At 38.1% G+C, this 25892-nt stretch overlaps 2 long non-coding RNA genes across 3 annotated transcripts; both read left to right on the forward strand.

Moving 5' to 3' along the window:
- The first annotated feature begins 2875 nt into the window (after nt 1–2875).
- On the forward strand, nt 2876–6941 carry LOC120714598. 2 transcript variants are annotated; one of them, XR_005691438.1, is made up of 4 exons: nt 2876–3365; nt 4818–4872; nt 5126–5221; nt 6441–6941. It is a non-coding gene; the product is annotated as an uncharacterized LOC120714598 (long non-coding RNA). The 2 variants fall into 2 exon arrangements; XR_005691437.1 differs by having other exon boundaries at nt 2877–3728.
- A 309-nt stretch (nt 6942–7250) lies between these two features.
- LOC120714601 lies at nt 7251–17914 on the forward strand. Its single transcript, XR_005691442.1, has 3 exons — nt 7251–7759; nt 11412–11416; nt 17902–17914. It is a non-coding gene; the product is annotated as an uncharacterized LOC120714601 (long non-coding RNA).
- Nucleotides 17915–25892: the final 7978 nt, after the last annotated feature.

A 25892-nucleotide genomic window follows, 5' to 3' on the forward strand; every position in this document is an offset into this window, starting at 1 on the left:
TTTTTTTTTTTTATTAAAATTTTGTTCTTTTCATTCTATTTCTGTTATTTTCATTCAAATTCCATTCTTTACATTCTAATTCTGTTGTTTTCTTTCAAATTCTGCTGTTCTCTTTCAACTTCCGTTGTTTTCATTCAAATTTTCTTGTTTTCTTTCAACTTCCAGTGTTTTCATTCAAATTCCATTCTTGTAAATCTAATTCTGTTGTTCTCATTCAAGTTCTGTTCTCTTTTTTCTAATACTGTATTTTCATTCAAATGTTATGTTTTCATTCAAATTCCGTTCTTGTCATTCTAATTCTGTTGTTCTCGTTCAAATTCTGTTCTTTTCATTCTAATTCAGATCTTTTCATTCTAATTCTGTTGTTTTCATTCTAATTCTGTTCTTTTCATTCTAATTCCGTTCTTGTCATCCTAATTCTGTTGTTTTCCTTCTAATCCAGTTCTTTTCATTCAAATTCTGTTCTCTTTCAATTTCCGTGGTTTTCATTCTAATTCTGTTTTTCTTGTTTGAAATCTGTTGTTTTCCTTCTAATTCAGTTGTTTTCATTCAAATTCTGTTCTCTTCGTTCTAATTCTGTTGTTTTCTTTCAACTTCTGTTGTTTTCATTCAAATTTTGTTGTTTTCTTTCAGCTTCCGGTGTTTTTATTCAAATGCTATTCTTGTCATTCTAATTCTGTTGTTCTCATTCAAATTATGTTCTCTTTTTTCTAATATTGTTTTTCCTTCTAATTCAGTTCTTTTCATTCTAATTCAGTTCTTTTCATTCTAATTCTTTTGTTTTCATTCTGATTCTATTGTTTTCATTCAAATTCCTGTGTTTTCATTCAAATTCCGTTCTTGTCATTCTAATTCTGTTGGTTTTTGTTCGAAATCCGTTGTTTTTCTTCTAATCCAGTTCTTTTCATTTAAATCTTGTTGTTTTCATTCAAATTTTGTTGTTTTCTTTCAACTTCCTGTGTTTTCATTCAAATTCCATTTATGTCATTCTAATTCTGTTTTTTCATTCAAATGTTGTTCTTTTCATTCTAATTCTGTTCTTTTCATTCTAATTCAGTTCTTGTCATTCTGATTCTGTTGTTTTCATTCTATCCATCCATCCGCTTTATCCGAGGCCGGGTCGCGGGGGCAGCAGCCTAAGCAGAGAGGCCCAGATCTCCCTCTCCCCAGCCACCTCCTCCAGCTTATCCGGGAGAACACCAAGGCGTTCTCAGGCCAGCCGAGAGATATAATCTCTCCAGCGTGTCCTGGGTCTGCCCCAGGGCCTCATCCCGGTGGGACATGCCCGGAACACCTCACCCAGGAGGCATCTTTGTCAGATGCCCGAACCACCTCAGCTGGCTCCTTTCGATGTGGAGCAGCAGCGGCTCTACTCTGAGCCCCCCCCCCAGATGGCCGAACTTCTCACCCTATCTCTAAGGGAGAGGCCAGCCACCCTTCGGAGGAAGCTCATTTCTGCCGCTTGTATCCGCGATCTCGTTCTTTTGGTCACTACCCACAGCTCGTGGCCATAGGTGAGGGTAGGGACGTAGATCGACCGGTAAATTGAGAGCTTCGCTTTTACACTCAGCTCCCTCTTCACCACGACGGACCGGTGCAGCATCTGCATTACTGCAGCTGCAGCCCCACCTAGACGGTCTACTGATTTAAATGTTACTCAAGTGTGATGTTTTCTAGTGCTCATCTTTGGAAAAACTTGAATACTGTATTATTGTTCTGTATTGTTGTTGAGTCTTTGCCTTATAATATAAAGCACCTTGAGGCAAATGTTGTTGTTATGTGGTGCTATATAAATAACACTGAATTGAACTGAATTGAATTGGAAGAATGTGGAAATGTTATCATTTTATGGATATCAAACCTGTAAGATCTTCTTTTCTCTGTGTGTCCAAAGGGACGTTTTGGTGTAGCACATAGTTTACTAGTCTCAATATGTTCCTCTACAGGTTTGTGTGTGATAGACAGAATACAGCAATAATGCAGACCCAGTAACATTAAACCATAAAGGAGAGAGCAACAGTAGAGAGAAACAAATACACATATTTATGGTTTGCGGTTCTTCCATCTTACTGTCCTGCCTATTAGTTAGCACCGACAGGCTGATCATGTTGTACAGGGCACTTGCTTCTCCATAGAGAAAAAAAAAAAAAACGTGTCTGACAAAGACCATCTGGCATCTTATCAGCATTCAGAGCAACTCCTAGACCCCCAGGACAAAGCCTGACTGTCAAGTAATTTTGAGTGACATAAAAAATTACAATATAATGCTAAATACTTTAGCAAATAAGAGCAGAACATTTCAAAAGCTTTAGCAGCTCTAATTTGTGTCTTATTTTTAGTAGAGGTGCAAAATTACAATTTCTAAATTTCCCTGCTATAGAAAAGAACATGCAATTTCAATGGATAATACCCAAGACTGCACTGAGACTAAAGGTTGGAGGATCAGAAACCATTATCTTATATTGCAGCAGATTATCTGCTCATATGATCTCGATGTTTATGTATCTATTTACTCTAGATGTATTCCTCTTTAGCTTCACTTACGAACTTCCACTGTTCACTTCCATTCTTAACATTTTCCTCCATGATTTAAAAATAAATGTAAAAATAAATTGCATAGCAACAATAATGACTAATGGTAGTTGTGGTCTTTGACTTCTGTGGTCCGTCACTTACTTCTGACATTTGTAACTGTGCTTTACATTTCAGCAACCATATGATCACAGCCTCATAGTCAGCAGTCCCACAAACAAGCACTAGGCGGGCAGAAAATGAACAGAAAATTTCATCTGATGGCAGCATGTTTCCCTCATTATACAGTGCTATCTCTTAGGGAACATCTAAAATCAGTTTGCAAACAGTGATACTGTTAGGATAAAAGTTTGTTTAGTGCTTCTTTCCAAATTTCCATCTGTTTTTTCTTTCTAATCATATATTTGCAGTTGGTCTCAAATTTGTACTGACAGGTAAATATGCATTGCCTTTCCTACCCCTATGCTGATTTGATGTTCACACACTGTAATCCCTAACAGTTGTCCTAGCTCATAACTAATAAGCTCATAACACTCAAATGTCGTTTTGTAGTTGAGCAAACTATAAAGTATTGAGCTCTGTTGGCTTTTATGCAGCTTTAATTGACTGGGGCTCAATATCTTTTAGCAAATTTTTTTGGAACGCTCAAAAAGTTTAAGAAGCATATATTAGTGACGTTCTGGTGGGTGGAGTCTTGTCGCTCCCTCAGGAAAGCTGAGTCAGCCATCTTGAATTTACCTTGATGCGGGGAAGATTTGGCCAGCCCGTGTGGATTAAGAGTCCCCAACTTCAACCCACCACCTTATTTTTTTTCATCAACTGCCCTAAATTTGGTAAGTCTAACGTGTTTTTGTTTTGTTTAAATTTAATTTCGATAAACATTCTTTTTTTATTTTTTACTGGAAATATATTCGTACTTTGTGCACAGTGAATGTTTGTTATAAATGAATTCGAATCCAAGTAATTGTAATTTTAGAAGTTTTCGAATGTGACAAATACGTAATGTTATTTCAAATTAGAATGGTGTAACGTTTTGGCGGTTTTCCGTGGGGGACAACATTTCCCATAATGCATTGTATTCTTGCCCAGGAAGTTGACGGTGGCAGTTCTAGCTCCATGCGTTTGAACTTTCTACTAAAACTTTCTACTGTCCGTTTCTACCGGTTGTCGTATTGCCGGTAATGCACGTGCGTATTGTGAGTATACTTATTTCAATAAGTGTTCGTGTTACACAGTCAGTAGTTTACGCTGTTGAGCTGTGTGTGTGTGTGCTAGCATGAAGCGAACAATAATAAACAACATGAGTGTGTTATCATGATGGTAATTAGACACATGTTTGTATTTTTTCGTAGTCTCAAATGTGTGGTTGTGAGATAATCTCGAAATCCTTTTAACAGTTTAGAGGGGTATTCCACTAAGCGAGCTCTACAAGTCAAGGCTTGCGGAAAAATGCATCGCCTGATTCAGCCTAACATTATACACTGGTCGAACTCGGTGCTACGAACGAAGTTCAGCTAAATTGTTCACGCTAATTCGACAAGGCTCAACCAGCCAGACTGAGGCGCCTCCTTGACACCTTTAAGCCAGACCCTATCGATCTTTGCTAGATAAATTGAAATGAAATGAAAATAAAGAGCCGCGTTCTGCTCCCAGGCTAAGAAAGAATCATTGATGCAGACTGTGCGGATCACAAATACTCCCTAACCTGTAAGGCTGGGGTGTCCAAACTTTTTTCAAAATCACTTAAAAGTGGTCGAATATGTTATATTGTTGAATATAATTACAGACAAAACTGCCTTCATCACAGCTTTCCATAAATGGATCTTCATTGATTCATTCAGAAAAAGCTTTGGTAGCTTATTTTCAGAACAGCAGCCTCAGATTTCTTCTTAGACAGAAGATTTACAGCACAGAGAAAAAACAATAAAGGGGAAAATAGGACGTGTAAATTTCAAGTTTGTTATTTAAGTTATTAAGCTTAGCAACACACCTATCAACATTAGTTTGAAACGGTTAACATTAACAGACTGAACTGGACTTAATAACAGGAGTGCATATAATCTTAGTAAATTATTGTGGTGAGTATCAGCTGCGCTGGGTATGTAAATCGGGCCATCCAGCTGCGGCGCTGATTCGACGTCACTCGTGCCAAAAATCCGGACAAATGTCACTTGATCAAGGAGCAGATCTGCATCAGATGAGATCAGCTAACTACATGTGTGTGTGCTGTGCAAAAAATGTTTTTGAACATTAATAAGTCGTCTTTGTGCACATATTGTTTACAGATATCAGACTGCAAAGAGTACTACAGAGAGTCAACATTTCACCAGTTGTCAGTGGGTGAGTTTTATAATTTGTCCTAATTTAAATAAAAAATAAATACAAAGAAACTAGAGAATTTTGCCCTGAATTATTCAAAATTTTTAGATTTTTTTGGGTTACCCTTCTAGATTGACAAGTTTAGCCCATTACACAAAAAGTTTGGACACCCCTGATCTATAACAATGACAATCAGAACATGGCTATCCAACACTTTGTTTTTATTCTGCATTTGTGTAAATACTATTCTAATAGATATTGTATGTTCATCTAGGAACAGCATGATGTAAATACAAGACGGGCCCTCATCCTTCATGCACTTCCTGTGTACCTGCGTGAAGATGCCTCCACGTTATTCAGGACTTGTGATGTAAGTGTACTGGCCTCAGCATCAACCCCTTTGCCTAGCTGTTCAAACATATGACATCACTCAGAACTCAAGGAGAACCAGGGTGTATATCAGGAAGGAGGTTCAACACAGTCCTCATCTGACTTGTTTTCTCCCATATATCAATAAGATTGCAAGAAGATTGTTACGCATAAACCTAGGGCTGCACAATTAATTGTTAGAAAATCGCGATCTCGATTCATACTTATGTGCGATCTCATTTCCAAATGACAACAATTTAAAAAAAAACAAACAAAAAAAACCCCAAAAAACAACGGAGACCACATCAGGGATGACGAGAAAGTGACAGGAGAAAATCCGTCCCGGTCAACCATCCAAACATCAATAACGGGAACCTTATACAGCGCTTCCCTATACCCGTCGAACTCCCGCAGGCACAAAGAAATTACCGAGGCTATCACTTATCACCTGACCAAAGATATGGCTCCCATCAACACTGTGCAAAACGAGGGATTTAGGAAAATGATCAACACCATCGACAAACGCTACACAGTGCCGTCCCGCAACTATTTTTCTATTGTTGCACTACCTGCTCTATACACGCAGTGTCGAGCAACGGTGGAGACGGAATTTCAAGCAGTACAACATTTTGCAGCAACAACAAAACGTGAGACATTTGTTGTTTTTATGTTTATTTATTGTTTTTATGTTCAGTCTCAACTGTTACGAAGTTGATGTGCAGTTAATAAGTGCAATAAATATTTATACTGGAAAAGAAAATCGTGAGAGAATCGTGATCTCAATTCTAAGCCAAAAAATCGTGATTCTCATTTTATGCAAAATCGTGCAGCCCTACATAAACCAGAAAACATGAAAATAGTTGAAAGATTATTAAACAAAAACAAATCCACAGATAAAAACTATCTCCCTTTTAAAATTCAAGTGTTCTATTTTTTTGGAGGTGCCATGTTGTGGTCAGAGAAATGTTTGGTAAATAACAAAAACAAATATCTTGGCATATATTTATTATTGAAAACATTTATTTACACATATGTTTTGAAACCAAACCCAAATTAAGATTATTGTAATGCATCATGATGTATCGCAATATCAAATTAAATCGTTGACATTATAATCCTAAAAGAAACGTGCGACTTATGAAGATTCACACCTCTAATCAATAGCATGATTTGTGTCCTTGTGGGGCTGAACTCATTCTTGTATTATTTTTGTTTTGCAGTCAGCAGATGGTCCAGACCTCACTGACACTCCTGTGGCTCTGCTGACAGTTGTCACGGATGACACTACTGATTCGGCCCTCTTCAGTCCCGAAAGCATCTGCATTGTCGTTGAGGATGAAATACTTGTGAATGGTCCCACAAATCTGGCTGAGTCATTTCTCCTGCTCTTTGGGTACATCTATGCACTAGACCTACAATACCCAAAGAAACTTGAGCTTACATTCACATTTATCCAGAAGGTTGTGATGTGCCTTAAGGACAACAAACCACTGAAAGGGCATCTACTGATGCTGAAGAATGATTTGTTCAATGAGTGAATCACTCAGAATGGACTACTTGTTGAGCTGAGTATTGAGGAAGCTTTTTTTTTTGGTTGTTTTTTTCCTAATCATTTGCCTCTTCTACCTCACATTTAAGATGAATGACTGTTCAGTTCATGCACTATTCATATTTAATGTTCTGTTGCCTAATACGTAAATGCACTGCCTTGATGTTTGTTCCCTATAAGTACAGCAGTGGAAACACAGGGACAGACAACCATTCGCACTCACATTCATTCGGACATTCACACCTAGTGACAATTTGGATTATCCAATTAACCTATCCCCACAAGCTGCATGTCTTTGGACAGTGGGAGGAAGCCGGAGTACCCGAAGGGAACCCACACAAACACGGGGAGAACATGCAAACTCCACACAGAAAGACCCCGGCCTGATGTTGGAATTGAACTCAGGACCTTCTTGCTGTGCGGCAACAGTGCTAACCACCGTGCCACCGTGCTGCCGTGTTTTTTTTAATGTATTTTTAAAAAAGAAAGTGAGCTGCAGCTGTCAAGGTACAGTAAGTGTTAAATGCCTCAATGTTATAATAGCTGCAGTTGCTGTTAATACTGAAAATGTTATTGAATTTTAGAATTGAGATGGAGCCCCTTGGAGTCTTTTTCTCTTGTTTTATTTATGAAGCACTTTTTTATGAGTGAGCTCTGTTGTTTGTGCCTTTTTAAAAGCACATTGTGTTTAATAAAAAGTTGTTAAATTGTTAGTGTTGTTACTTTCATGTTTTCTAACACTTTTAGCTGATTATAATTTACTGGGCAAACAGTTTAGAATTATTTGTAAGTGTATTTCCCACAGTATTTTAAAAATATTGAAGATTTTAAGTGTTATTTCCCATATTATAAGTTAGACAATATGAAAAAGTTTGAGTGTATTACCCACATCGTATGAGTTGCAATATGTAAAATATTTTGAGTGTATTTCCCACCTTAATTAAGTTGAAAAATATTGAACATTTTGAGTTTATTACTCCCTAATTATAAGTTGAGGAATATCAACATTTATGAGTTAACATTGATGTAATTTCAGGCAACTGCAACTATAATTTTTATTTTAGTTAAACTTAAAACTTTTAAAAACATCACTAAAAAATTGTTGTGTAATCTGTTACACAACAATTTTTGAGTTCTGTGAACTTATTAGGTTTTACAGTGCATGAAAAGAATATTAGAATCTTAGCATGTGTTCAGATAACCAGATTGAAACTGTATTAAAATCAAGAAAACCCCAGTTCAATTAGACCTACTGCTAGAGAGGATGTTGCAAGAAAGACATTAAAGCACAATCAGTGGTATCCTCCGTGTGTCCTTTTCACACAGACAGGTTAATGGTGTTCAGAGGGAGACTTTAGCATTAGACTCCTCGTTAACAGCTGACCTACACTGATCTGTCTGGAGTGTGAGTGAAGTTGACGAGGCAGTGAAATTCAGAGATGTTTTAATGATTCCTTCAATACTGTGTTGAACGTTTGCTGAATCTGAGCCAATCTGAGTTTGATTAGTAATCTTAAGGATTGATCAGGCTTTAGAAAACCTTACTTGAGGCCAAATATATGATCACAGATGTATGTTGAATTTTTCTGTCCTGACTTACTTTTCCTTCTTCTCATTATTAACTGACAGTTAAAGGTAGTAAGTTTTATTTTTCTGTAATGATGACGTTATAAAAATAGTTATAAAATTAAGAAAAAATATAACTTTAAATTTTATAAACTATTTTTTTATTAAAAGAGAAGCATAAAAACACAGTACTGACAGTTGTTACTGCGTTACCAACATCATAAACATAACACAAACGTGCGTGTGCGAAGGACAGAGAGGATGAGAGATGGTTACAAAATTAAAATGAGAGGGCTTACATCTTCCAGTTTCATGTGGAAGGTACTATCATTTTACTTAAGTTACATTTAAAATCACTGTAAAGCCATAACCTTTAGACCACAAGGAAGGGATATAACATGATTGTACACTTCATTAAGACAGGTGCTATGGTGTCACAGTTCTCAGTGCGTATGGCAGATCAGAGATGAAAAGAGCGAAACAAGAGATGAAATCTACCAGAGTCTACTTTGATCAGGGAGCACAAATGTTCTGCAGCATGGCAGCCACTCGCCTCACCCACCCTTAATCTCTGCTGTGCATGGGAGGGAAAGCAAGGTAGTGCTTGCATTTATGTTGTGTTGAGTGACATGCAAGTTAAAGACATACAAGATTTTTGTCAAAATGTTTTGTCAAAGAGGAAGCAGGTCAGAGGCAAAAACATCACACTCAACAATGATTTTGAAGATTAGACATTTTGACAGTTAGGAGGCTTAATATAGTCAGCTCTATGGAGCATTTTATGTTTTCCTTTCATGGCGCATAGCTTTACTGTTTTGGTTTAGTTTAATCTCTCTTACCAACTTTTGTTTTTACAGCAAGCAACTGTTTTAAATAAATAAAGAAAGAAAAAAGCACCTCACAGTATAAGCTACCTGATGAGCACCAAATGAATGCTAAAAAATGTAATAAGGTGACAATATGCCGGTGATGTGTTTGCAGCTTGTTTTACTGCTTTGAAGCATGGAAGAAGCAAAGCAATAGTCCACAGTTAATGGACAATAGTCCATAATCAAATAATGACTTTGATGATGTTTCGTACATCAGGTGGGGTGGAATTTGTTACCCTGGTGATCTCAAAAATGAATAGCTTGAATAGCACAAATATTAATCCAAACCATGAACTTTAAATAGCAGGAGGGTTTTCAATTGAAATACTGCTACTACATATGTTATTTCAAGAATGAGTACATTCAGGAGCAATATGAGTTCTAGGACTTAATAACTATACTGTTATTGCTACGTGTTGGATACACTGTGTATGTTAACGCAGGTCAACAGCAAGCCAAACTCAATTTTCATGAGCCAGGAAACTGAGTGTCTTGCTCCTTTATTACAGTCTTCTCGACGGCTTACAATCTTTTACAACTGTGGCTTGAATAGCTCGATGAAAGTGTTGAGTGAAAAGCCATTGCTTTCGATGGTGTATATAAAGATTCAGGCCACAGGAGATGAAGTTTAAACACAGATAGGCAGGTTTTCTGTACAATGCTTTTTCCCAACTGACTGCAGCGTCTGCTTCCCACAATGCATTGCGAACACAGATTACTCCTTCAAAATAAGATACAGAAAAACTAATGCTGACTGTATAGAACATATTTTTAACTAAATGACTCTCTTTTTTAACATAAATTACCACAGATGAAATATGACATTTTATCACTAAATTATTATGAACCATTTTTTTAAATCTTTTACTTGGGACAGAACAATAACTGTAATGACAAACTCAAACAGTCACATAAACAAAATGATAGGTTACCTCTTTTGGTTAGTCGCTGGGAAATGACATTACTGCATTTAACTATTTTGAAGGGAAATTAGCTTTATTATGGAAAATAAAATCAGAATAATTAAGATTAACCATTAAACCACTGCAAAGTGACACTGTCATGGTCCTGGGTCGGTGACCCAGCGCTTTTAGTTATCATTTTCTAGTTTATTATGATGATTATTATTGTTTGAGTTCTATGTGTTATATTCGGTCTGCCTTTGAGTCTGTGTCTCTGTCTGTCTATGGTGTCACCCCATCCGTTTGTGAAGCTGTCTGTTTAGATCTGTGTCTTGTTTGGTTCCCCGTGTCTGAGTTTCCTGTTTTATTGTGAAGGTCTCTGTCTGATGTGAGTGTGGTCAGTTTACATTTCCCCTGTCCCGTCAGCTCTGATTTCTCCCAGCTGTGTTGCCCTCCTGTCTCTCATCCCCTGATTACTGGTGTGTGTATTTAAGCCCTGTGTGTTCTCCTGCCTGTTGCTGGTTTGTCTGTGTTACTTCATGTCAGTCTGCGTTACCCTGTGGTCCATGGTGTCCTGTTCCTCGTCTGCGCCTCTCTGCTTCTCATCCCCTTTGTCGTATGCTCCCAGGTCTGTTATTTTTAGTTCTCCCAGTTTAGGTGTCTTCAGTTATTTGTCATGCCCCACTGCTTGTTTGCCACTACACCTTTGTTAATAAACCTCACCAGCATTTCATCCACTGCCTGCATCTTGGGTCCTTCTTCCAACTCCACACGGCTCGCCTCGGCAGCTGTGACAGACACAGTCTGAGAGAGTTAGCTAAATTGTTGACTTTCTGTAGATATTAGTGCAGAATTATTTATTTATTTCACATTTTAATTAATTATTGACACATTTAAATAATTATTTAATTAATTAATTTTGGCACTATTGACTCCTTCAGGTCTCACCATGAAATAATTTTATCTGTCAACCTCACCCATCAAACCCAGGGGGCGGGGTTAATGCTGATCAAGTCAAAACCATTGCTTTGGCTTTGGTTTGTGTGTCACCAAATACAATTTTAATATTTTTTTTAGCCGAGAATGTAGTGGTTTAATCTTCTGAGATCTGGTCGGTTTGTCAAGATATAGCATCTTTGCAAAAGTACTTCGATGATTTCGGAGATGTCTGCCCAGCCCAGTCTTACGGCGTGGGATAGACACGCTTGCCTCGCAAGCAATCGAGCTGTTATTACTGCCGACAAAGCGCAGGCCCCGGTACTCAGCTGTAATAACCCCTGCTGTACACTGACTTCATTTACTGAGGTTTAGTGATGTGCGGATCGATCCTGAAATATCGATTCCTCCGATACCAGTCATTTATGTTCTAGAATCGATTCTCACATTAAAATATCAATATTTTAGTAATTTAGGGTTAATTTGTAGTTTATCATTAACAGCAACACAGTGGAAAGAAACTATAACATTCGGATTGTCTACATTCAAAGGAACTACTTCCTCTTCCGCCTTTCATAGTCATGTGCGAAATACGGCTGTATAAACGTCTCGCAGCCCCTTGGCGCGCGCACTCACAACAATGGCTGAGCGTAATTGTGCGGACGTATTTTACCTCCACAAACAGCTGAGACATGATTTGCGATCCATGTGGCAAAAAAGTGCTCCAACAGTGAGGCGTTGTGGCTATACTTTCCCAACCTTGAGACCTCAGAATTAGGGAGACATTCAAAAGGGCTGTTGGGGGGATAAATACATTTTACAGTGTTTATTTATCGGATAAAATACATTAAATGTCACCGTTATTATTAGCCGGTGCGGAAACAGCGGGGGTGTCAAAATTCAGAGGCTGCTTCCACCTGAGGACCCGGCCTTCGCGGTCTAAAGAAAGCCGGGTAGTACGTCATGAGTTCCCTCGGTGGAGTGAAACTCAGCCATCTGCTCCTTGCTATCTAAAATATAACCGGGCGCTGGTGTAAACTCTCGACCGTCTCACACTTTAATTAGTTTTCTGTTTGATGTTTATTCAGCTGTGTGAAAACCCCGGAGGAACCCACCCGAGGGATTAATAAAGTTAAATTTAATTTAATCTAATCTAATAACTTTAATCTCAGCCAAACAGATTTACTCACGAACAAATAAAACACTGAAAAAGCCAAACAAGAACATTTTTAAGTTATCAAAGTGACTTATATATCATGTTTAACCCGGGTAGCGAAAGGCCGCAGGGGTTTGAAAACAATGTGTCGATCGGCTCAGATATTTGAAGTTTACACAGCTACATTCTCACCTGAAAACATGTTAAAAGTTGTTTTTGTTTTTGTTTTTTTTGTGACCCAGTAAGAGAAATAAGAGTAATATTAAAACTAAGTCACTGCCGCCATTGTTGGAAACTGGAATTGGCTCGGCCGCGCTATGAATTCTGCGATATGGTTTTTCAATTTTGTTGTCCAGGTGGAAATTCGGGAGAATGGTGGCTCTGGGATTCTCCCGGAAAAATCAGGAGGGTTGGCATGTATGGTTGTGGCAACATCACTAACCTTGTCAAACACCTCAGAGTAAATCATATCACAGAATATGAGGCGCGTATGTTGAGATGAACTGAAGAGGAGGAGAGGGACAGGTGCTGCTAGGGCGAGACAGACGTCTCTCATGGAGTCCTTTAGTGCTGCAGGCAGGCAAGGTGTTCAAATAGCGCACAACTTCAGTTTTTTTTATTTCTATATGATGAACTCTGCATTATTAAGTGATAAGAACAAGTAATCTGATGTCCTGTAATCATTATGACGCTATAATTTGAGATACAATAAATAAAATACGTTTTTTTTGTATAAAGTATCGGTATCGAATCAGTATCGTCGATACCACCCTGAAAATTACTTGGTATCGGATCGGAAAGGAAATCAGTGGTATCGCACATCACTACTGAGGTTATATTTACGGGTTTTTATTTCCTGATGTTTGTATGTGTCATACCTTTTTCAGTTGCCAATTCTGAATTATAACTAACATTAAAAACATGTTTAAGGAGGAGAGAGAGCAGATAAATCCGATTAACATCTGATCTTTGGGTTTTTGTTCAATAATCAGTGTGACCTGTGTATAAATGCATAAACTTTATTAAAAGAAATAACGTTGGTGTAGTAACTGTTAGGTTTAACTGTACAAAGGTTGTTTGACACTATGAAACACATCAGACTTCATGATGTTCGGCTAATATTTTTATTGTGAATATTAATGATGAGGGTAAACAGCCCTGTACACCACGGAGCGAGGTCAGCATATCCACGATATCTTCAGCTTTCTGAGTTAACCCAGAGTTTCACAGCTGGGTCACATGAAAGTGTCGGTAGTATCAAACTAGTCTACCGGTCATCTACAAATAATTCACTGGTCATATCTATATGATTTTACAGAAAATCATCCTTATTACTGCCAACTATTCCAGAGACGTGAAAATCTGCAATATAAAGAACACAAAATATAGCAGTCTAACACAACACTGTTGTAACAGAGATGAACGTGTCAGTTTGTCACAGATCAAAGTGTAATGAAAGTGATTGGTTGAACAGGTGTTCGTGATCTGTGTTATCTGCATTTTAATCACCGTAAGAGACTCAACCGCAGATTAGAATAACATCTGTACATTTAACAAATCACCAAATTAATACACGCAAGAAACGATCAAACCTGTTCCGACAATTTGCGTTTGTATTCTCTCAGCTGCAGACTCGCTGCTGTTTAAATGTTTGAGAGCGAAGATTAGATATAAAACAAACGTCAAACATAGACTCAGTCTACATTCACATTTGATAGGAGGCCAGCACGTATTATGGCTGTGTCCTGTTTTAAGATCATATATGTAAAATAGTTGTCGGACCTGCATCGATCCAGCCGCTCAGAGTCTGTGGTTACCATGGTAACTGCATAAGCAGCTATAATGTAAACAGCTGGCAGAGCGGAAACCTACCGGCAGCATGGGTGTTTATGTTTTTCATTGCAAAAGAACTGTCTGAATGGTTAACTTAAGTTAACTTGGATAAATTATAGTTAAGGAGTATCACAGATAACGCCCACGTGAGCTGTGTGACTGTTCACCACTACACTGAAATAAGTAGGCTGTTACTGAAATACATGTGCTATATCATAAACTATTGTCGCGAGCTCAGACAAGGAGGAGACAGAATTTCGTTCGGTCTTGCTCCCCCGCCCTCTTAGCCAGGGAGCACAGCCATTTATTTACATCTGCCAGAAGAACACTGCCGCTAGCTAACTGCTCAGCGCGGCAACAGCACAGCAACAACAATAACAACACACAGGGCGCCCTCTGACCCCGGAAGGACACACCGTTGCAGCGAGAGGGCGTCACCCATCACTATGGAAACATAAACAAAACATAACTGTAAAAACCGAACCCCGAACAGCCCTGACCCGCTACACTATGATATAAATAGGAAGGTCCTATTAACATGTTTAGTTTTAAAGGATACCGTCCTGCCTTTAGTCTCATTCATGAGCAGTATTAGTTTTCTTCTAACATCCAGAAGTCTGCACGATGTGTTTCACAGTTTCTAACAAGCCTTTGACAGTTAAACATAACATGACCGAAACAGCAAAAAACAAACAAAACAAAACAAAAAAACAAACAAACACAAATTGTATGTTAACCTCATTTATTTTTAGTTAAGTAAACTCTAAAAATTCTAACAGATCGCTGGTGCTTAGAATACAGTTAAATAACTTAAAAAACAGATGATGCAATATTTCTGTCCAGGTTGCAGTCTTCATGATGAACAAGCTGTTGCAAACTCTGCTCCGCTCGGTGGAAATGCGCCTTCTTTTTCCTCGTTGTGTAAAAACATTTTAAAAGCCAGTTTAATTTCAAAATTCACTGTTAAAAAATCCAAAACACACCAGATAAAGAAAAGCGAATGGTTCAGTCTAACACATGTGCCAGTGAACCATTAAACTTCAGTAAAACTATGCAGTTATGAGACGTAACTTTAACCTCAGGCAAACCGATTCGCTCAGTTGTAAATAAAACAGCAAAGTAAACGTGATCCGACAGACAGAACCTGAGTGAATTAAGTCCAGCGTTTAACCACTGAGAGCTAAAACTCAGGTGAGGTTTCAAAGCTGTGTGCCAGTGACTGGACATCAGCCGCTGATAAAGTGGGTTCGCCTATAAAGTGCTCTGTAGGGAAACAAGCTCCAGCAGCTTTGCGCTCAGAAAAAAAACAACAAAAACAAAATTATATTTACTTATATTGTGCAGAAAGATTGTGTCATATCGAGTACCAGCTACCCAGTTAAACTGTGACTATCACCAGGTAACGTGAGCGTGTTTCTTGAATTAGCAGCAGGTGTTAAACAGCTGACAGGTGAGGAGGAGGATGCATGCAGGTAAACTGAGGGCCTGTTGAGCTGATCGCTGGTGTCGTGAGAAAAATGTCAGCTTATTCTTTATGTTACAGAGACACAAGACCAGGCGGAAAGAGACGATCGTTCGGTGAAAATGAGAATCTGCGAATGCAACATGTGGAATACGGAGAGTGGAATATGTAAGCTAACTGGTTGTAAAGCTAGTGACATCTCTGAAAACATCTGAGCACTTTTGCAAACATGTTCTATGTTGACAACCTGACCAAACATACGAAGATTACGCCGCGACGTTTGCAGCTAAAACACTATTAAAAGTGTAGTTAGTGACAAAAAAACGGGGTATTTTAAAACTTTACACCACCACTATTGCTGCCTGTGATTTGAAATCCATTCTGGGATACCTGGCTGCCCCAAGTCCACACAAGCAATCAATTATCTAGCATCGACCTGTCTTGACTTACTTTGTATGGCAACCAATCAAATGTTAGAGAAGCTGCAGTGGCAGCATTAACCCCGCCCCCTTAGTTTGATGGGTGAGGCTGACAGATAAAATGATTTCAAGGTGAGACATGAAGGGGACAATAGTGCCAAAATGAATTAAATAAATAAATCATTAAATAATTAATTAAATATGTCAATAATAAATTAAATGTGTCAATAATTAACCCTTTAAGACCTACCATAGAACCAAGTCCGCCAGAGCTTATATTATATTTTTACATGTTGTAGTGCCATTTTTGATAGCATTTCAAGTTGATATACATCAATACAACCATTATAGCCCAAATTTTAATAGTATGCATTAAGTGCATAGTAAACTTTCTGCAATTACCTTACCTGGATGAATGAGCATGTATCAAGATGAGCAGAAGCGAGACACCGTGTGTCTCTGTGAAATATAAAGTTGTGGCTAACTGTACAACCATGTATAATGTATTTCAGTTTTTGAGTGAACTCTTTGCCTCAGTTGATCAAAGGTTTTTCACAAATCACATACTAATATACACTGCATTTCTTCCTTGTGTTTTATTGCCATAGTGGTGGTTTGTGCTGTTGCTTCACACCAAGAAGTTACTGGGCTTGAATCTACCTTTATGTGTGGAGTACATTATCCCTGTCCCTGGTGGTGTGCACCAAAGAAACCTCTCACAGTCCAAAGACATGCATGTTACGTTAAACTGTAGGTGTGAACGTGAATGGCGGCCTTTATGTGTTAGCTCTGTGATAGACTAATACAAGCCTGTGCAGGATGTACCTTTCCTCTATTTCACACCGTCACCTGCAGAATAGATTTTTGCTGGCCAAGACTGGCTATTAACCCCTCTTTCCACCATTCCTCTCGCTGAACATCTTGGTTCAAGGAAAGGGAAAAGGATGAGAGGAATGGAATGGCAGCCTGTCTCTTTGTGAAAGACTTCTTTTTTTCAGTGATGGCAAGAAAATGCTGGCCTTGAAGAACAACATGTCTGGTGTTTATTAAAAATCTGTTTGAAAGCAATTCCATTAAGAAAAGTTTGACCACATGACATTAATCTTTTTAAATGAAAAGTATATTTAGAAAACCCATCATCAGCTCAAGATAAAGGAGACGAAAAAGCAGTTTCTCACCTCAAAACTCCAGGTAGATAAGGCTTACACTCCAGAGATGAAAAGCACATTCAAATATCCTTCAGGCCTTCCAAATCATGGTTACTATTTGAACTGGTGACAAACCCATGCCCAGGTACTCCAGTGGGCAGGTGGTATGTGTCAAAGTAACTGTCGTGAATCAATATGATTTCCAGAATTAAGGGATTGCCATCAGACTCTAAAAGTCAGGTTTTTGATAGTGATCTGGCTATTCAACACTTAAATCTCAAAAACCAGTTACAGAGATGTCACTGAACAAAAGATAAATGACACTGAGTCTGTCTTTAAAAAACATTATTGCTGACCTCAGGAGAGTTGATTAGGACATTTTAAATATGTACAATCTTGATTTTTAGGAACTGCCTTTTTCAGCTAAAAAACATCTCCAAACTGCGAACTTTGCTGTCTAAGTCTGAGTTAGAAATGGTTATTCATGCTTTTATTTCTTCTTGCTTAGATTATTGTAACAGCCTTTTTCTTTGTTTGAGCAAAAGGAATCTTGACCGTCTCCAGTCAGTCCAGAATGCTGCTGCAAGGCTTTTAACCAAGACACGAAAAAGAGAGCACATTACACCAGTGTTACGTTCATTACACTGGCTTCCAGTACATTTCAGAATTCATTTTAAAATCTTGGTACTGACTTTTAAAGCTTTGAATTGTGATGCCCCTGCTTACATTTCTGATCTTTTAGAACCCCACGCTCCCTCTCGCAGCCTGAGATCTTCTAATCAAAGGCTGTTGGTAGTCCCTCGAACATATTTTAAAACCAGAGGTGATAGATCTTTTAGAGCGGTGGCCCCCAGTTTGTGGAATGCTCTCCCTCCATCATTACGTTGCCTTGATTGTATTTATTCTTTTAAAAAGCAACTTAAGACTCATTTATTTAGATTGGCTTTTAATTAGATTTGTGCTGTGTATTTTATTATTAATGTATTTTATGTATTTCTGTTTTATATTACTGTGAAGCACTTTGTGGTTTTTATCCTGTGAAAAGTGCTATATAAATAAATTGATTTGATTTTACCGTGTGAATTTTCCAAGTGTTTCACAAGATTCCCAATAATTCAATTCAATTCAATTTTATTTATATAGCGCCAAATCACAACAAAAGTCGCCTCAAGGCGCTTCATAGATACAGAGAAAAACCCAACAATCATATGACCCCCTATGAGCAAGCACTTTGGCGACAGTGGGAAGGAAAAACTCCCTTTTAACAGGAAGAAACCTCCAGCAGAACCAGGCTCAGGGAGGGGCGGGGCCATCTGCTGCGACCGGTTGGGGTGAGAGAAGGAAAACAGGATCAGTGTTGCCAACTCCTCAGTAAGGAAAATCGCTATTGGTTGTCCTAAAAGTCGCTAGAAGTCGCTAAATGACGTCATCGCCTAATTTGCATAATTGGTCATGCTAATCTAATTGTAACCTATGTTGTTGGAGAGAGAAATGACATCGTGGAAGAGACAAAGTGAGTAAAAAATGTCCTAAATGCATTTAGAGTTTATTTAGAACTACAAATTAAATTTCTTTTAGCAATTATTGTTTTTTTTAATGTCACAATTCCAACCCTGTGTCATGGTCCTGGGCCATGTTGGCCCAGTATTCTTAGTTTTCATGTATTTTGTTCCTTATTTAGGCCATGCTTCCTGGGTTGCTCTGTTACGTTGTTCCTTATGTGTTTTCCCCTTGTGACCCTTACCCCCTGTGTGCCCCTCTGTGTATCTGTGAGCCCTCGTCTCTCCTTGTGTTTTATTCCATGTTTTCCCCAGCCCGTTATGTCTGTGTTCTCCCCGTGCTCTCTCTCCTCCTGTCTGAACCTCTGTGTACTTCCTGTTTTACTTTGACAGTCTCCCGTCAGTGTTGCATTTACTCCTGCCGTGTCTTGTTATGATTATCAGTGTCACCTGTGTGTTCCCACTTCCCTCATTAACCCTCTGTGTATTTATGTCTGCGTCTCCCTCAGTTCGGTGTCGCGTTCTCCCTCATCCATGGCCGTGTGTTTCTCTGTGTGTTACGTTATAGTTTCCCGGTTTAATTTGTATGGTTCTGCTCTCCAGCAATAAAGCTGTGAATTTTGAGTTCATTCCTGCCTCTGTGAGTTTGCGATTGGGTCCTCATCCAGCCTGCACATAGCCGAATCATGACACCCTGCTCCTTTACCCGGGCTTGGACCGGCAAAAGTGACCCGAAATAGGCACTCTGGTGGAGTTACTGTGTGTGTGTGTGTGTGTGTTTATAAGTAGTTTTAAACCTTGTGATCCACAAAACAGCATAAGAGTAAAAGAGTAAAAGAAGAACTGACTGCGTTACAGCACCCGCTGCTTGTTGAGAGTCGTGCTTTCACGTCTTTTTTTTAGCGACTATTTTTAGAAAATAGTATTAGAAAATAGTTTAGTCGCTAAGGGGTCTGAAAACTCGCTAAATATAGCGACAAAGTCGCTAAGTTGGCAACACTGGACAGGATAAAAGACATGCTGTGGAAGAGAGACAGGGATTAATAGCAGATATGATTCAATGCAGAGAGGTCTATAAACACATAGTGAGTGAGAAAGGTGACTGGAAAGGAAAAACTCAATGCATCATGGGAATCCCCGGCAGCCTACGTCTATTGCAGCATAACTAAGCACAAATTATTATTTTTTTGTTTGGTTGGTTTTTAAGTTGAAAAAATATTATCCTGTTTTAATACTAGAAAAATTCTTGTTTTGTTTTTTTGGGGGGTAAAAAAACATTTTAACCATCATCTTGATTCCTTTTTTTAAACATTAAAATAAAAAAAATGTATTTTCACTCACTCCAGTCTATATAACTTCAAAAACATGCATTAAGAGTTGCTTTCATATGCTGATATTGGAGTGTGAGTAAAATCAAACTGCCTAAGGCCTGCGAGTCTAAACTCCTTTTTGCTTTTATCCATTCTGATATCCCCACAAGCAGTACATATTGTGGAAATGAAATGGTGAACTCATTAAAAAGCAAATGTAGAAAATGTGTGTAAAACATGCTGCTCAAACATTTCCTCATTGTAAATCTATGTTTTTAAAATTATTTGGTTAGTGAAAAGCCAGTTGTTGAGTATACTGAATATTTCCAGTGCTACTCGTGATAGCCAAGCAGGTGTTCCCCAGTTTTAGTGGAATGAATGAGGTTGCCCTGTTCTCAACCTGGTACTGCAAGATGGATGTTTAAAGAGAAAGGGCAAAGTTCAGTACTGAAGCAGGTCACAGAAGACGATCAAAGTAGTTCTAGTATACACACAAGCTTATGCCTCATCATTTTACTCTGTTCAAGTTACTACCCAAGGAAAAATGCAGATGCTCCAACACATATTTCACTGCCTTGCCTTTACGCAGACTTATGCTGGGCAGACACTGTGTGATTTTTTTTTTTTCCAGTCGCGCGATTCAGCTCCTGCTCAAACTGTACGGTTGACTCCCAGGGGTTAGAAGTTCATAGGTCACGATGCAGGGTCTCACACTATACGGCCCGATGCTCTGATGTGACCTGAGTGTTCACACTGTGCGTCCATAAAATGAAGGTTATAACAGAAATTCTGTCGCTTGCTCTCCCTCTCTGTCTTTCACTCACTCACACAGACACGCACACCACCACCATCAACTTTGCTAAATTTCTAATGAAAAACATTGATCAGGCAGCTGTGATTGAGCAGCAATGTAAATCCAACTATTTTCACGGTTGTTGTGGTCGTGATAATTTTGTGAGGCCACATCGAAAAGGCTCGGATGAGCTTTCCAAAGTTCTACAAGTTGTGCCTCCATCGCTTGTGTCCAGATCACACGCTGCACTGCCGTGCTGCGCCGTCTTTTTCGCTGACATTTGTGTTTGTGCGTGCGCAGTGTGACAAACTGTGGTGACACGCTCACGACGGTCGCGAGGATTTCAAGCAGGTTTGAAATCCTCACGACCAAGCGATTGATGATCGGGAGCTGGTCGTGAGGTGTTAATCGCGTCTCGTTACCCCACGTATACTACACGATGCACGACGCACGATGAAGGCCAAAATCGGCTCAAAATGGGCCAAAAATCGCACAGTGTAAGCCCAGCATAAGTTGGTTCACTTTTTCACTTCACTCGGTGCAAGAATTTTACAAGCAAGACTAGTCTTTTACAATCGAGCACAATATGCTGATTAAAGTACAATATGTATAAGGGATACAAAACAGTGTTATTGTTTTCTCTACATCCTTGTATATTACTTTATTTATTTATTGCAGAGCTTCCCAAAGTGTGGGGCGGTATGAAAAGGGGGAAGAAAAAAAACGCTTGCACACTGCTAGCACGGGGCTCCCACACAAACGCAAAGAAGGAGATGAAGCATCGCTGAATATGTTTCCAAACCAACTTCATTCTAAGCCAAAGACTAGAAAATATGGTGAAGCATATCTTCCCTTTGGCTTCACCTGCACAAGTGCCAAGGTAGGTCTCCCCTGCAGATCGGGTTTCCCTTTGTCGGGAGCAGCGCTGGGCTGTTCAAATCACAGACAAACAGTGTCCCACATTCTTGATTTTTAGTTCACAAACACTTGTTGTAATGACTAACTACTGCTGACATTTGGAGACGTTAACTCTTTATACAGTAAAGTTACAGTGGGATACAAATAATATCAGGCTGATCCTGCCACAATTTGTTCCCTCAGTTCAAATCACAGACAAACAGTATCCCACAGTTGTTTATGTTTTTAAACCCATTTTGCACAGTGAGGCATTTTTTGAAAAATGTATTGATAGCAATGTTGAATATTATTACACAGGAAAAAAAAACAACTACACGTAAAATAATTACACCGTGACACCACTGCCTTTCTGAATGGAGGGACAGTAACTGCGTGTTGTATATGTAAGCGTGTAAAACCTGAAGATTAACAGATTAACAGTAACAGTGTTTGGTCTCTCTCTGCCATTCTGCAATTTATCTCACGTAAACAATAACGTGTAACAGCGTGACATGAAAAAAGGCACATACCTTTGACGTTGCGTGATGAGCTCTGTATTCCTCGTCGACACGTAAACGCAAAAAAAGGAGTTTTAAAAAATATCAGTTTTCAGTGATTCCAAACGGCTTTTACCTGCGGACGAACAGCTGCATTTTCAAAAATATGTATGTGTGGACATAGCATAAAAGAGTTAGTAGTTTATTTTATTACTACCTGTAAATGATTGCAGATTACTTGTATTTGCTTAATTGTTTACTAAATGTTTGAGGTGTGAAATAAACCGCAGTGGAGCAAAATATGGGTGTGTGTGGTTGGAGGATGTGTTTGTGCGTGCGCGGGGTGGCGCGAACATTTTTCTTGTAAAACAAAGGGGGGCCTAGCAAAAAAGGTTTGGGAACCACTGATTTATTGTAAGGAGTACAATCCTTTCAAATGGCTTCCTTCAAATCCTTGTATTAGATTGACTTGCTTGAGAGCATTCATGAGTATGACTGGATGATTGTCACGGTAAGATTTGGTTTACAAATGCATTATAGAAGTTTCTCTAGCAAAGTTTTAAAGAGAAAACTTTAATTCAGTTTGATTCAATTTCATTTATATAGCACCAAAGTTGCTTGAGTGACTGTTACTGTGATTTGCCACGAGTAAAACTAAATACACTGAATTGAAAATGAATATATATTTAATATATTTTCAATTAGACAAATACATTGAATATATATCAATTTGGGATAGACTGTGTATCCCACAATTGTTACTCAACTTAAATTTGGGGTGTCATTCTTAGTAGTCCAGACCAGGAAGAAAGAAGAAATGTAAAGTTATAAACAATATTTGCAGTTGTGTTTAAAACAAGCAAAATAAAATAAATAATAAAAAAATAAACCGAGAATTAAAATAATGAAACATTAAAGAAGACAAACTGAAGATGCCACACCTCACCCAAACTTTGTCCATTTTTTTTAAAAATGTAGAATAAGAAATTTTTAATATTGCTTTGTTTCCTTTGTGCTAAAATTTTAGTGTCTTGACCAAAGTACTGAAGGACAACTATTTAGGCATGTCATATATAATGTGACATGTTATATATAATATATGTGTCATTATATTCAAGGCATTTGCATAACTTGATTAAAGGTCCTGCAGTGTAGAGCTGAATTGATGTTAATGAACACCACTTAGTGAATAAACTGCATATATGCTTTTCTTGCTGAAAAACTTTAGCGATCAATTATTTTCAATCATTAAAAAGGTGGAGTTTGTATTCTCTGTAGAGCAGTTACAGATGTCCTTAATTTTGAATGGTGTATTATTGATTGCAGGACAGCTTTATTGCATACACAGAAAGCCACAAATCTATTTTATCAATCTTGTGTCCTAAAATTTCATAATTTTACAGGTTTTTGACAGAAAGTCAGTATTTTTTTGTTTGTTTTCAAATCTGCAACACTGAGCGCAAGCCTGTGACCTACATGTGACTGTATCAAGAAGTCTAAATCCTAATTCATATCAGCACTGCTATGTCAGTGGGCAATGAGGATTGTACGATGGATGTGACATCCCTCGTCATTCTTACACAGTGCAGGGGTTCATTTCTGACATAGCTGTCAGGTCAGATTGGTATATAGGTCATATACTTTGACAAATATTGCCAACTATCAAGAATAATAAAATAAATAAATAAAACAACAATAATCAATATAAAAATAAAAGTTGAAATAATGGTGCCAATGACTAATCAATAATCAGTTTTTATACTGAACAAATATATTGTTTGATGTTGAAACAAATACTTTTCAGTCTGGTGCAAAGTAATATACACCAAACAAAGAAAATTTAGACAGTGTACATGACTGCTGCACCTGTACAGCTACTCTCAATCTCTTGAGATTTACACACTCCACCTCCACCCTTAATGAGAGTGCTAATCATCCAATGCATGGGATCAGCCAGCCAGACAGTACTTTGTCTTTCCTCGGGGTATAGACATGGAAACAATGATTCATTAATTCAAGTTAAGAAGGGTACGTGATTAAATCAATCTTTTTATAGAGAGATCCTCCATCTGAACCCTCTTTGGCAAACTGACTTGCCCTTACATGGTGTCTTGTTTTCCTTGACTCTGTAAATTTATATACTAGCCAAAACTGATTGCTTATAGACTTAGATTATCAAACCCTAAACCTTTGTTCTGTTTTGTGCATTGCAAAATCTATTTGATGAAATACATAGTTCTGTTCAAATATGATACATAGTTTCCTTTTATTAATGTATAGTGACAAGAAATCAGGTTCAACTAAAATTGAAAAAGAGGGCTTTCTATACTAAATAATAAAAACGTTTTTTCTATAAAACTTTCATTTTCTAATGATGTCAGTCTCTTTCATTTTGACAGCACCATTATATAGCACAGCAACTTCTTGGGTTATCACCACCACTTGCATCTAGACTCATGTGCATCCTCTCTGTGTGCCAAAAGGTTGATTCTGTTGATTCTTCAGTCTGAAGAAGTCACTTGGATGAGAGTTTTCAATTGGAGTTTTCAAAGGTAGAAACGTTTCGTTGGATGAGTGAGTTTCTCCCACTGAAAACGCTACGTCTAGATGAACAGAATCAACCTTTTGGGATTCTCTTACCTGGATGATTGAGCATGCATCAAGACATCCTTTCTGTGTCTTCTGTCTTTTTTGGCCCATGCTTAATGGGACCATTATCCATCGATTTCATTATCAAATATTGTTATTGCTGTTATTTTTATAACTGGTGTCTGCTTATGAATGTTTATATTTGCTAAGCTCTTGTAAGAAAAATGTTGCTTAACATATAAAAATGGTAAGGGTTAAAGTCAATTATGTAATAAAACTACTGGCTTGGTAATATATTGTGTGCTTTCCAGCGTCAACCAGTCTGCCAGTCAGTCCACTTCCTTTATTGCAACTATTTGAGAAAATGTCATGAGATTGATTTTTAAAATGAAATTTGCAGACTTTCAGGAAACTTGGAGGATGACACATAGACTGCTGACCCTGGTAATTCCCCCTTTTCTTTTAGTATCAATGGGATATTGACATTTTGGATTTTTAGCAAGAGGCACAAAGTAAATAGTTTAAATTAAAATTCGAGTTTCTAAAAGATGCACAATATGTCTTTTACTGTCTCATTAGCAGGCAGTGTTAAAGTATGTTAATTTTTATGCAATCGTGATCAAATAAATTTGAATGACATAAATGAAGCTAGAATGCACAATGAAGTGAGTGGTGACCTGTCCAAGGTGTATCTACTTTTAATGAAATAAGATTTGGGATAGGCTCCAACTCCAACTTATACTGAGTTGGATAAGCAGCTAAAACAACAACAACAAAAGCAGAGAGTTTTTGCAGTTACTAAATTCTTTGTAACATGCATTACAAAGTGCATTTTTTACATTGTAGATATAATTTCTATATACAACATTAAAACAAGCAAAACATAGCTATAAAAACACTCCAATCCAAACCTCTGCAGGAGACATTGTAATGCATAGTATGTATTGTGGCAAATGCTATGTTTGGTGATCCTTAAAGCTTGCCCTTTACAGATTCAAGCGCCAGTGCACCTATTCAGCTGTGTTACCTCTCTTTGATGCTACAGGGGTGGCACTCTGTGGCCAGGCTCTTTCAAAAGGTGATAATTTTTCCATTATTTAACACAAGGCTAATACACAGATACTTGCTACACAGGGCAGCAGCACAGTGTAGCAAGTGAGGAGAATTTGAGTCTAAAAAAAAAACAACTATCAGAAACCATCCAGATATCGGTGAACAGTACATTAAATCTTATCAGCTGCCTCTGC

This window comes from Simochromis diagramma, unplaced genomic scaffold (genome assembly GCF_900408965.1).
Source record: "Simochromis diagramma unplaced genomic scaffold, fSimDia1.1 OVJJ01000596.1, whole genome shotgun sequence".
In the NCBI taxonomy this organism is placed as follows: domain Eukaryota; kingdom Metazoa; phylum Chordata; class Actinopteri; order Cichliformes; family Cichlidae; genus Simochromis; species Simochromis diagramma.